Source organism: Ambystoma mexicanum, chromosome 4p (assembly GCF_040938575.1).
Source record: "Ambystoma mexicanum isolate Mex_15411 chromosome 4p, UKY_AmexF1_1, whole genome shotgun sequence".
NCBI lineage: Eukaryota > Metazoa > Chordata > Amphibia > Caudata > Ambystomatidae > Ambystoma > Ambystoma mexicanum.
Window position 1 is genome coordinate 355504369 of NC_090927.1, and position 12951 is coordinate 355517319.

Genomic DNA, 12951 nt, shown 5'->3' on the forward strand with positions numbered 1-12951 from the left:
ATAATGGAAAACGTTCCCACCCTATCATGGTTCCAGTACAGGTTTATTATTTGTATAAGGTCCGAGCAATCATTTGAGGAGTCAATTTTCCTAATCTCGGATACTTGGATGTAGGATGAATGGTTTGTGGACTTTAATAGACAATAGCCGAAGATCGCCTAATAAGCATTAACTGACCCGCCATAGGGCGACCCTTCTCTGATATAATGGCAGGGTTAAGTGCACACTCAAATTCTGAGACCACGGGTAGATGACTCATCCAGGTTTATTGCAGGCAAGCAAAGTGGATTCCATGCAACCAATTTGAATTGAGCAGATGTACAAAGCCTCTCATGTTCCATGATGCGAATGTGCATATCAGTTTGCTTTCCAGGGTCTGGCATTAATTCCATCCGTTGCTATTCAGAGATTTTGCAAGCCAGTTCCAGTCACCCATTTGATCCTTGATGACGGGGCTACTTGAAAGTATGTTCACGGTAGTATCAGCACTATTTCTACCGTTTATGGTAATTCTGATGTTATCCATAATACTGGTCATGGCCTCTGGTTGGGTGTCAGCAAAAGAGACTTTCAGAGGGCCAGATTTTAGGATTCCATGTAGTTTCTGGGAATCAGATGTCTGCGTGAGTACTGCCAACTTGGTATCAATTGAGCGATCAGAATGATCTTTCAAAGACAGGAAAGGAGACATACCATCGCTCGTGTGAGACGATGTGGAGAATGTCCTGATCTCATTCGGCTTTTTGGAAATATTCTCCTTAATCCTGTGGATGTCAAAACCCAGTGACGATAGGGTATCTGATGCCTCTAAGATAGTTCCAGCAATTATATTTGAGGCTAAATGCAGCACCACTTTGTCATTGCGCTTTTCGTCAGGGAACTCCACAATTTTTACATCCTGAGAACCCAACGTCTGTAGATGAGGGATATAGTGTAATAATTTTATCGCATTGGTGCAATTCAGGATCAAATTGTCACAAGAGTCAATTCTCTCTATCAAGATCCTGGGCGCAGAATTATGCTCTTCATGAGTTCTAACTTTGTAAGTCTTTGATGCTTCATAAGTGTTATCAACTGAATTCATAGTATGTTTATCCTTATTCCGTTGAGTTGGATTTTTTAGTAATGGCATTGAATCATTTGAGGGCCTCTTCTCAAGCTCGGCACGAACAACAACGGATGACAGTTGGTTAGTCTTCAAAATAGACAAGGAGGTTCTTTGTAGATTGCCACTTAACAGATCTCTTTTTTCTTGTAAGGTAAGGAACACAGGGCTCAAAGGTGCTAAGTCAATTGCCAACACGGCAGCGTTCTAAGCAACTATTGAGCAGGTTCTGCTACTGTTGAAGATGACTGTCTCTTTTGTCGACCCTTCAAAGGAGAGAAGCGTGCTCATCATAGATCGCACGCTTGTACTGTCGGAAGAAATCATAGGAGTAGCATTTCTGTGCATTTAAAGAGATTTAAACATGTCTGGTTTGTTATTCCCAACAGCCATAGCGGTTGTCCCCTCACTGTCGTCACATTCTGATTTGTTATAAATAGACAAATCCAAGAGGGCGTCAGGGCTATCGTGCACAACAATCTGTATGACTTCTTCCTCTGATAATTTAACTGGTGGAACATCTGTTGTTATCTTGTTCTCGAGAGCCTGCGGTGGAGGACGTGTGTGGACCGTGTCAGACTTCTCTATGATCTGAATCACTTTAATATTCCTTAGAAATTTTCGAGCCACAGATGCTTGGATACTCTACCGTCCTGGAAGATTTTTAGATTTCTTTGTTTGGACTTGGGGCTGCCGTATCTGTTTCATTGGTTTCTTAGGAGTTTGAATTCCACCGTTGAAGATGGCAAAGACTCCTGCGGTCTTTGTGCTATTGGCGGCACCGTCCACTTCATTGATATTGATGGTTGAAACAGGGTTATTAGGTAATGAAGATCCCGCTACTTGGTCATTGAGTTGTGCCAGATTGGCAATACTTCTTGCATGGAGGAAGGCACTATTGAAAGAGGTCTCAGCCAGATTTTCCGTCGAGGAGTTGCCACAAGCACTGTCAGAGGCAGTACAGCCATTGCTCATGGGCAGTGAACAATCAACATCATTAGATACTTGACAGCCTGCAAAGGGAATTAGGTTAAGCTTTGAGGCATCAGAGTCCAAGCCCAGTTCGATGGCTAACGACTGAGGACATACAGTGAGAGGCTGAGTTGGTTCTTGAAGGTCTGTAGTTGGAGCAATATGGCATAGAGGTTGCAATCTCGATGGTACGTCCCTGTGGTTATTTCGGAATAAAGCCAGAGCCTCTTTTACGACTGCCGCAAACAGTTTTTTATCGAGGGCATAATTTTGTTTTGGTCGTCCACGGATGAAAGTAGTGTTATCAATTTATGAGTAACCTCATCTTGTTTATTGGTTTGTCTAGTCTGCAGCTCTTCCAGATGTATCAGCTTGGAATTCATTAGTGCTACCAAAGTCGTTAAGTCTTTTTTGCTGTCATTAATGGACTCATATAATTTAGAAAGCGGCACCAATGAAATTGCCATTGAGAAGGTTAGCAGTGCTTGGAATTAATTAAATGGCACATGTTCACATGAGGTTGATGGAGCCCCTGTACCATTAATTATATCTTTGTTGGGCTGTGCGTACTAAGAAAGGGCCATATTTGACCTCCTTATTTTCAGATCTAAAGATTCACAGATCTTTAATACTGCGCAGTTACAAAGAAACACAATCTGGCTCTCGAAACCCAGGAATGAGTACCAGACCGTCAGAGTGAGGAGGGAGAGTGCGGGACATCTAAACATTTGCATTTTTATACATTTCGTAATAATATTGTCCAGCCTCTCTACAGGTTAATAATCTGCGGTCTAGCGTTTGTGCCGAGTTCACATATAGCTCATACAATAATATGCACATGGATTATATAGGTTTGTGTTTCCAACAAGTTACAATGGCGAAGTGTATTCCTGGAATTAGCAGTGAGCCTTAGTACATATCCCTTCACAATGTAGTTCTGCCAGTGTCCACGCTCGACATTTACATAACATTGTCCTCGATGTGTATTCATGGATGAGGCTTATTAGTGCAGACAATCCTAGGACAACAAGTCATGCTTGGTGCAAGGTCTCATTGCCAAGTCTAAACAGTCAGCTCTCGGACAGTCTAACCATTAACAAAGGCTTAAAGGTCGGGAAGGCTTGGTTGCAAGTTTAAACACAGTCCACAATTTTAGAACAGAGAATCACATACAAACAGAAATCAAAATGGTGGACTATTCCAAAATGGCAGTGAAGTCGATCTAAAATCGGAACTTTGCAACGCGGTTTTCTTTGCAGATCGACTAGGCTTAGGCCAAAATAAATAGAAAGGAGGCACAATATGATTTCCCGTTTAACAAACCCTCCTTTTTTCCTAAGCCAAGCGCTAAACTACAGCTAGTCACTTTACGAGTAACTCCACATCCCAATGTCCATACAACCTGTATCACAATCATCAGAGATATCAATCGCCATAAGGTCTGTAGCAGAAATTTCCTTCAACACAAATTTGTTGGTCATTCTTTCCGGTGCGCGTACCTTTTGTATTAACGTTCCCATAGTCTGTGCACAACATCCCCCTAACATTGAACATATGGCAGGAAGACATTGTAAACAGCAACAGCAGAGAAACAGAATACCCAGAATAATCAATTAGACTGAAAGTAACTTCCATCCCCAAGATTGTAAGAAGTCCCAGAATCAATCGTTAAGATCCCAATTTCCCTCAGGAACGTGCACTTCTGAACTAAGGACGTGCAGATTTTGTAGAGCCTCAAATATGGTTGGGGAGGAATCCGGTACGAAAATGCAACAAGCGGACCCCACTAATTTTCATACTCCACCACGCTCAACCAGGATGACGTCTAACGCCATCCAATTTTGTAGTGCCACTAACGCTATTGCTTTCTGTTCTAGAGTCATGTTATAGAGTATGTCCGTGGTCCGGTTGATGGTTCTCTCCAGTACTCTCGCTAGTCTCCTGATATCCTCGGAATTCAGTATTTGTCCCCAAAAAGGTACAAAAGATTTTGCTACGTCACCCAGAACTTGTGATGAAGTATCGCCATTCTCATCCCGCCTTGGGTGAGCCCTAGAGATTTCTGTGGTACTAGCTATAAATACCCCTGGCAACAGGATTCCTAAATAACAGGTTCCCTGCCAATCCCTAGGTAGCCATGGGAAAGCTTAATTACCGCAAATGAAATAGACAGGTTCGCCTACATACAAAGGTCTGTCCTCACTAGTCAAGTTCGCAACATTAGTGCAACCCTTGAAATCACCCACTGACTGAGTACCATTCCTCTGTATGCAGAAAGAAACTGAGTCGGGCTGTGGTTAACAGTGTAGGAAGGTGGCGTGGCATCCCTATTGCCTATAGGAGCCATCTTGAAAGAGATGAGAGATTGAAAAGGTCGAGACAATCTATCAGAAGGCCTAATGTAAGCAACATTAAGCTTGCTTCTATTTGTGAAAAGTGAGCACCGCAGGGACGTTAGAACTCGTCTCTCAAACTCGTTCAAATTCATTCCATCAAAGTTCCCCGAGATGCTATCATTCCATCGACCAAAGAATAGTGCCCTTAGAGAAGCATAACATGCAGTAGTCAGAGGCAAAGGATGAATATACCAGTCCAACCCTTTGTCTCCATGTTGCGGTAAATGAGAGCAGACCCAACAGTTAAACCTGTTCAAAATGGCATGTGTTGCATTCATTATAAGCAGTAGTGTGTTATTGTGTTAACTCTGTGTTGAGAGTCTCTAGGAGATGGAGTGTGCAGATGCACGAAAGGTGTAGGTACAGTGGGTACATTTTTAGTGGGCAAAAGTGTTTCGAGCGGACGTATTTCTTCCATGTACCAAAATCCTAAAGCAATTACCATTGTGAAACCGGTTAACATGATTACAAGAAAACAATACGTTTTAAAAGACCATGTATTAGATCCTCCATTGTATTTACTGGCCACAGAGTCACTTATTTGTTCTGTACGGGTAGAGGTGATAGCAGGCATTGTTCCTTTGAAACGAAAAGCACCGAAGTTCATTTGCTGGTGATCTCCAGATCACGCGTTTTCTTAGTCTTTCCCTTATCCCCAGCCAACAACTTTCCTTTATATGCAAAAGATAGGGCAAAGGAAAAGCCCTTGATTATTTTCCTGTTGGCACAGCTGAACCATGCAGTAAGTCTAGCTCCGTGGACACAGGTTATACCTTGTGACTCCCGGTACAGTGTGATCTGCGAACAACGTGTCGTTGCTTCCTGATGGAAGTGGTGAGTTTGCAGCAGAACCAGACAGAGATGCAAAAAGATCTGTGGGAGAGTATGGAGATAAAGCAGCTGTTTCCCCAGGCCCTAAGGGCTGAGGGAGTGTCTCCGAAGCACTCTCAATACTGCTCAATGCTGAGTGATTGTTGGGAGCAAAGCAGGTAGGTTTCTCTGTATCTTCTTTATCGTGTGGAAAAGGGAAGGGTACGCATGTATCCAGTGTCTCTTGCCCTCCACCCGAATCACTGTCTGTTTGGCCAGGAGAACATGGTACGGCCCTCTCCACCGCGGTGCGAGAGAGGATGCTCGTTCGAATGCTTTAACGAGCACCCACTCCCCAGGTCGGACACTATGACCTGGCCCCTCGTACTTTACTGGATGGGCTTCTCGCACCTGTTGGTAAATCAAATATAGATTTTTAGTTAACTGGTCACAGTAATCAGAAAGAAGTACATGCTGAATGTCCTTCAGGGCCCGGGGTTTTGGGAGATTCCAAATGTTAGCTGGCCTACCCGTGACCACTTCACATGGGAAGAGCCCAGTCTTAGTCTGTGGGGTGGTGCGCATTGATAGTAACACTATCGGTAAGGTATCCGGCGATTTCAATTTGGTGCCGGCACACATTTTAGCGAGCTTGTTCTTTAAAATTCCATTGTGTCTCTCTACCAATCCAGCACTCTGAGCATGTCTAGCCAAATGGAACCGTTTATCGATCTGTAATCCCGCGCATATCTGCAGAATTACAGTAGCGATAAAATGTGGACCATTGTCCGACCAGATGACCCTTGGCAAACCAAACCTAGGAAAATATTCCTTAAGCATGGTTTTCGCCGTTGTCATTGCTGTGGAATCTTTTACAGGAAAGGCTTCAACCCATTTACTAAAGGCGCAAATAACAACCAAAACGAACTTAAAATTGTTACAACGCTCCATTTCAATAAAATCAAAGTGGATCACTTCAAAGGGGACAGAAGGTAGACCAAAACTACCTCTTGGTGTCGATGTACCCTTCCCCATATTGTGTTGTAGACAGATCATGCAATTTTAGACAAAATGCTCAGCTGTTTTCAAGATGTTATCGTTCACCCAGACATTTTCTAACATTTTGCAAATCTTCCTCGTGCAAATGTGGGTGGGCCCATGAGCCATTGCGACCATCATAGTAATATACGCATCTGGCAGCATCCATTTTCCCTCTAAGTTATCCACCCAACACCCATCATCATCCATCCTCGCCAAACAGCCAAACCCTCAGCCCATTGCTTAGTTTCTTCTAAAGTGGCATCGGCTTGGATATTCTTTACAGATTCAATACCTTCATCTATGGTACATGAACCCAAACGGTGTACAGTCAAAATGTCGAAAAAAAAGGTCAAATGACAAAAATGTCGAAAAAAAGGTAGAAAAAAAAAGTCGAATTCCCTTTTTATTAAATTATACAAAAAAAAGGGGAGGGGGTTGGGGGTACCCCCCCCCATTTTGAATTAAAAAATCGATAAAAAAAAAATACGACTTTTTTTTCGACATTTTGACTTTCGACCTTTTTGTTTTCGATTTTTCACTATGAAACGGTACAAAAATGTGTGGCTTCCCTTGTAGTGTACATATCTGAATAGAGATCATTAGCAGTTTGTTTGGCTATCTGGTCAGCAAAAGCATTCCCTTTTCCTACATCATTTATGATTTTCTGATGCGCTATGCATTTTATGATTGGTAACTGAGTGGGAAGTACAAGCGCTGAAAGTAACCGCACTATCAAGGGGCCATATTGAATCTTCGTTCCATGCGAGGTCAAGAAACCTTGTTCTGCCCAAAGTCTACCGAAGTTGTGAACTACCACAAAAGCATACTGACTATCAGTATATATATTTACTCTAAGCCCTTTGGAAAGTTCATAAGCTCAAGTCAATGCAATAATCTCTGCGGCCTGCGGGGAGTTATGCAAAATTCTTTTGGTTTCCACAATCGTGCTTAGTGTGGTGATGGCATAAGCAGCCGTGGATGTACCATCTGGAAGTTTGAAGCAAGAGCCATCGCAAAACAGCTCCCTGTCATGATCTCTGCTTCCAAAAGGTCAGGGTTTTCCCAACTCCCTTGGAAGCAGATCCATAACCCAGGTTCCGAGTGCCAACCAGTCCCAATTGGGACCTTTTGGACCCAGTCCTGGCGCCAGTGGCACCAGGCTCATAAATATGCCCAGTCCCAGCGCTGGAAGCGCCGGGCTCATAATGCTTGGGTGGACTTACCTGCAGCAGACCATGCTGCTTACTTGCCTGCCAGTTGAGCCTCCGATCCTCTTCTGTTTGGAACTACTTTTCCTGTTGGGTGGGGCAGGAGCCACTCCCTAGATTCAGAACACTGGAACTCTTCTGGAAAGCAGGAACTCTTTTCCTAGGTGTGGCTGTGGAAGGAGACACCTAAGCACTACAGGAGGCTATTTAAACCACACCCGATGGATGAATCTTGCTTTGCGTTATTCTGCATCCTCTGCAGCAGAACGCTCATCGTGTCTTCTGCATCTGATCCTGGGCCTAAGGAAAAAGGCTTACCATCCTGAATCCAGTCTTCAGCAACACCTATAAAGACAAGAAAGAACAGGTTAGCATTACGGTCTTCAGAGACAGCTCTTCACTTACCTGGTCCATCGGCTGTCACCAACGCCTCGCGGTGCATTCCGGCATTTGAAAGACAAAGGCTTACCTACTCTTCGTGCGCTCCGGAGGTCTTCACACTGCATTCCGGCATCTGAAAGACAAAAGCTTACCAACTCTTCGCACGCTCCGGAGGCCTTCGGCGCTGCATCCCGCATCTGAAAGACAAAACAAGGTGCGTTTAAAGACATTGGGGAACTTTAATACTCACGTGCCATTACTCCTTTCCACATCTAACCCAGTGGGTATTCCGGCACCCTGCAGCCGCTCCGAACTTGTACCTGCAAAATAAAAAGACAGTTAGAGCGCATCGTGAAGCAGGCAACAAGCGCTTACTTACGTGCTTCCAGGCGCTTCTATTCATCACACGGGCTCCATCTTCAACTCACTTCAGCCCGTCATCCGCCATCGCCGGAACCCTGCAAAACAAGAAACATCATTACTAAAGACTTTAAAGACATTAGAGTTACTCGAAACTTACCGTTCGTGCAGTAAACGACGGACAGCAGTCCTCTGAAGTCAAGAGGCCTGCTCCCCTTATCCAGAGAAGAAACTGGTTACAGCACCCTGCCCCGAGGCAGATGGAGAGCACGGCGTTCACTTACCTAAGGTGAGAGCGTTAACCTTTGGGGTTCTACAGGAGAAGAGAAAGGGAAGAAGAGAGAGACATTCAATAACCCAGTTCCTTAATCCCATATTTTCTATCTGCAGACATCTTACCCTTCAAGTCAGACATACAGTGCACAGAGGTCCAGCCCAAAGAGCCAGCCGTGTGTTGCACATCACCTTTGAAGATACGGTATACGCCCAGTCAAGACCGGCGCCTCTACGGGAATCAGGTGAGCGTTACAGAACGCAAAGCCTACCACAAAACTCCCGTCCAGGCGCTATGGAAACCTCAGATACCGACCAGCTAGCCCAGTTACTTGGGGAACTAAGGGCAGAAGTGCATGCAGCTCGTCAGGAAACGAACGCTCTAAGAAGGGAACTGATTATTTCCAAGGAGCGAACAGATGATCTTGCTAGACAATTGCTACAGTCACAAGCCGGACAGACCCCGTTACCCGCATCTGGGGGAAATCTTCCTTCCACATCCTCTATGAATCCAGTGCAGATCAACCTACCTGGGAATGTACCTCTGGCTCCGCCCGAACGATTTTCTGGTGACCCAAAGAGGTTTGCAGTATTTATCAATCAGTGCCGGTTGCATTTCTTATGCCGGCCAGCAGCCTTTCCAACTGATCAAGCTAAAGTAGCTTTCGTGCTTTCGTACCTTAGTGGCAATGCGGCAGACTGGTCGATCCCTCTAGTAAATCAAGATGATCCGGTCCTCCATGATTTTCAAGCTTTTCAGCTCAGTATGGAAAAACTGTTCGCAAGACATTCACAGGGACAGGCCTTGGACAATGAGCTTCTTTCATTGCGACAAGGTAATGAAGACCTTTTGGCTTATATTGCGTCTTTCAACAGACTGATAGTGGAAACTCAATGGCCTGAGGACAAAAGGATTACGCTGTTTTATAGAGGTCTACGTGGAGAGCTCAAAGATGTGTTAGCCCAAGTAGTGAATCCCCCACAAGATTGTTCGGACTATATAGACTTAGTCGTTCAAATAGATCACAGACTGCAGAACAGGAAGGCCGATCGTTCCAAGTTTGATGCTCGAGTATTTTCCAAACCGCCAACTCCTTCCAAAGGAGTAGACTCCGGGGAACCCATGCAAATAGGGGGTCTGAAAGGTCCTCTAACACAAAAGGAGCGGGAAAGGAGAAAACAGTTGCAATTATGCCTCTATTGCGGAAACTCAGGGCACTTTCTTCGAGACTGTCCGGTGAAACCTGCCAAGAAGGCAGTAGGAGCTGCAGTTACCAAAGTTACAAACTCTGAGCAGGGAAACGACCTCGCCCGACAAGAATAGAGGTCCTCTTGCCGAGCGTGAAAACCAGTTCCGTGACCTCGCATTTCGTGATACCTATGGTCCTCATTAGCCCTGATAATCCGGATCGATTACATGCAATTGAAGTTTACGTCGACAGCGGTGCCATCGGCAATTATGTGGATCATGAGATGGTTTTGAGGATGAATCTAACTCTTTGTCCCAGGGCTGTAAAGGACGTCATTACTACGGTGGATGGTACGGAGATAGCCTCCGGGCCAGTAACGCATACCACTCAAGAGGTGACGCTAGTAAGTCAAGATGGACACCATGAGAAGATCGTGTTCGATGTGATCAAGGCCCCTCAGTTTCAGATTATTCTAGGAATACCTTGGTTAGAGAAACACAATCCTCTGATCGATTGGCGAGCAAGAACGGTCCAGTTTTCAGAATGTGTCTCTACTTGTCACCCTCCACCTGGTGTTGCACTGGCAGCAATTTCTTCAGAGACTCCCCAGTTACCTCCCGAATACCTAGAATACCAAGATGTTTTCCGGAAGGATCAGGCTAACTCTCTACCTCCTCATAGGTCTTATGACTGCCAGATAGACCTGATACCTGGATCTACTCCTCCTTGTAGTAGAATTTATGCCCTCACCGAGCCTGAGAACCTTCACCTTCGACAATACCTGGATCAATACCTGGCAAATGGGTTTATTCGTCCTTCCAAGTCCCCTGCTTCTTCAGCTTTGTTCTTCGTTCCAAAAAAGGAAGGAGACCTTAGAACTTGTATAGATTATCGCTCCCTGAACCAGATCACCGTTAAGAATAGATATCCGTTACCTTTGATCCCTGAACTCCTGGACCAAGTCAGAAAAGCATGCATATATACAAAGCTGGATCTTAGAGGAGCTTACCACTTGGTACGAGTAAAAGAGGGCGATGAATGGAAGACGGCCTTCCGCACCAAGTATGGGCTATTTGAATATCAGGTCATGCCCTTCGGACTTTGCAATGCCCCGGCCGCCTTTCAATATTTTATGAACGATGTCCTCAGAGAGCTCATAGATGTGTGTGTTGTTGTTTACATTGACGACATCCTCGTTTATTCTTCATCGGAATCTGAACATCGGAAACACGTGAAAATGGTCCTCGAAAGATTGCGTCAACACAAACTTTTCGCTAAGTTGGAAAAATGTGTTTTCAACGTGACTGAAGTTGAATTCTTGGGATTCATATTATCACCTGGCGGAGTGCGTATGGATTCAAAGAAGGTCGATGCAGTTCTCAAATGGCCATCACCATCCTCCGTAAAAGGTGTGCAAAGCATGTTAGGCTTCGCTAACTTTTACCGCAGGTTTATCCCCGAATTCTCTCGAATAGTCCAGCCCATCACTGCCTTGTTAAAGAAAAACAAACGTTTTGAATGGTCTACCGAGGCGGAACAAGCTTTCCAGGATTTGAAGACTAAATTTATCTCTGCACCAATCTTAAAACACCCTCGCCCCGAACTCCCCTACATCGTGGAAACTGATGCTTCAAGCCTTGCCATGGGGGCAGTTCTATCACAAAAGGACCCGGTAACCAATCAGTTGCATCCCGTGGCATTTTGGTCCCGCAAATTCTCGCCTCCTGAAATCAATTACACGATTACTGACAAGGAACTTCTGGCTATCAAGTCTGCCTTTAAGGCTTGGCGGCATTATCTGCTGGGGGCCCGACACACTGTTACTGTGATTACGGATCACCGAAACCTGCAATATTTGAAAACCGCAAAAGCCCAATCCTCTAGACAACTCCGTTGGGCATTATTCTTTGCCGAGTTTGACTTCATAATTAACTATCGACCTGGTACAAAGAACGGTAAAGCTGATGCCCTTTCTCGGATGTGAGTGGAAGAACACTTGATCAACCCTAAACCTGTACCAATCATTCCCGAACAAAGAATTCTGGGTGTAATCGCCACAGAATCCATAGAGGAAGTTAAGGATAAAGCCAGGCAACTTGTAACTCCAGCAGACATACAGAATTGGCATCTGCAGGGAAAAGACTTTGCAGTAAAGGACAACTTATTGTATTTCCAAGAACGATTATACCTACCCAGCACAGATTTACAGAAAAAAGTAATCGCTTGTTATCACGATTCTTTAATGGAAGGACATCCCGGTATGGCCAAGACCTCAGAAAAGATCAAGCGCTACTTCTGGTGGCCGTCTTGGAAAAAAGATATCAGAGACTTTATAATGTCCTGTGGAGTATGCGCCCAAAACAAGAGTCAAAAGGAAAGACCAGCAGGCCTCTTACGCCCTATTGACATCCCACCTCGCCCTTGGCATACGCTTTCTATGGACTTCATCACCGATCTACCTCCATGCTCCGGATACAATACGATTCTAGTAATCGTGGACTTATTCTCCAAGATGGCGCATTTCATTCCGCTCAAAGGTTTGCCAACAGCAGCAACTCTGGCCCGAGAATTTCCCGAAAACATCGTCCGACTGCACGGTTTTCCTTCGGTTCTAATTTCGGATCGAGGTAGTCAATTTATTTCTCATTTTCCGCGAAGTTGCTGTCGGTCGGCTCAAATTGATGTGAGACTATCGACCAGTCACCACCCTCAGACCGACGGACAAACCGAGAGGACCAATCAAACTCTGGAACAGTATTTACGCTGCATGCTGCAACAAACTGAAAAAACTTGGAAAGACATCCTTTGGATAGCCGAATATGCCTACAATAACTCTTTCCATTCGGGAACTGGGAAAACCCCGTTTTTTCTTTTGTACGGCAGTCACCCTCGAACCTCGGAGTTGGATCCCCTCCAAGATCTTGAAACACCAGCAGTAGACTACCTGCATTCTACAATCACCCAAGCCTTTAAGGAAGCTGTTTCTCACCTTCAAAGGGCTAAAGAACAATACAAGAAAGGAGCAGATCAACATCGGAAGGAAGCCCCTCAATATCAAGTAGGGGATCAAGTCTGGTTATCCACCAAATATCTACCTCTAAAAGGGCCACGCACATTCAACCCAAGATACCTTGGTCCCTATTCCATCACTACCATAGTAAACCCAGTAGCGGTCAAGTTGGACTTGCCCCCGCACATGAAGATACATCCGGTCT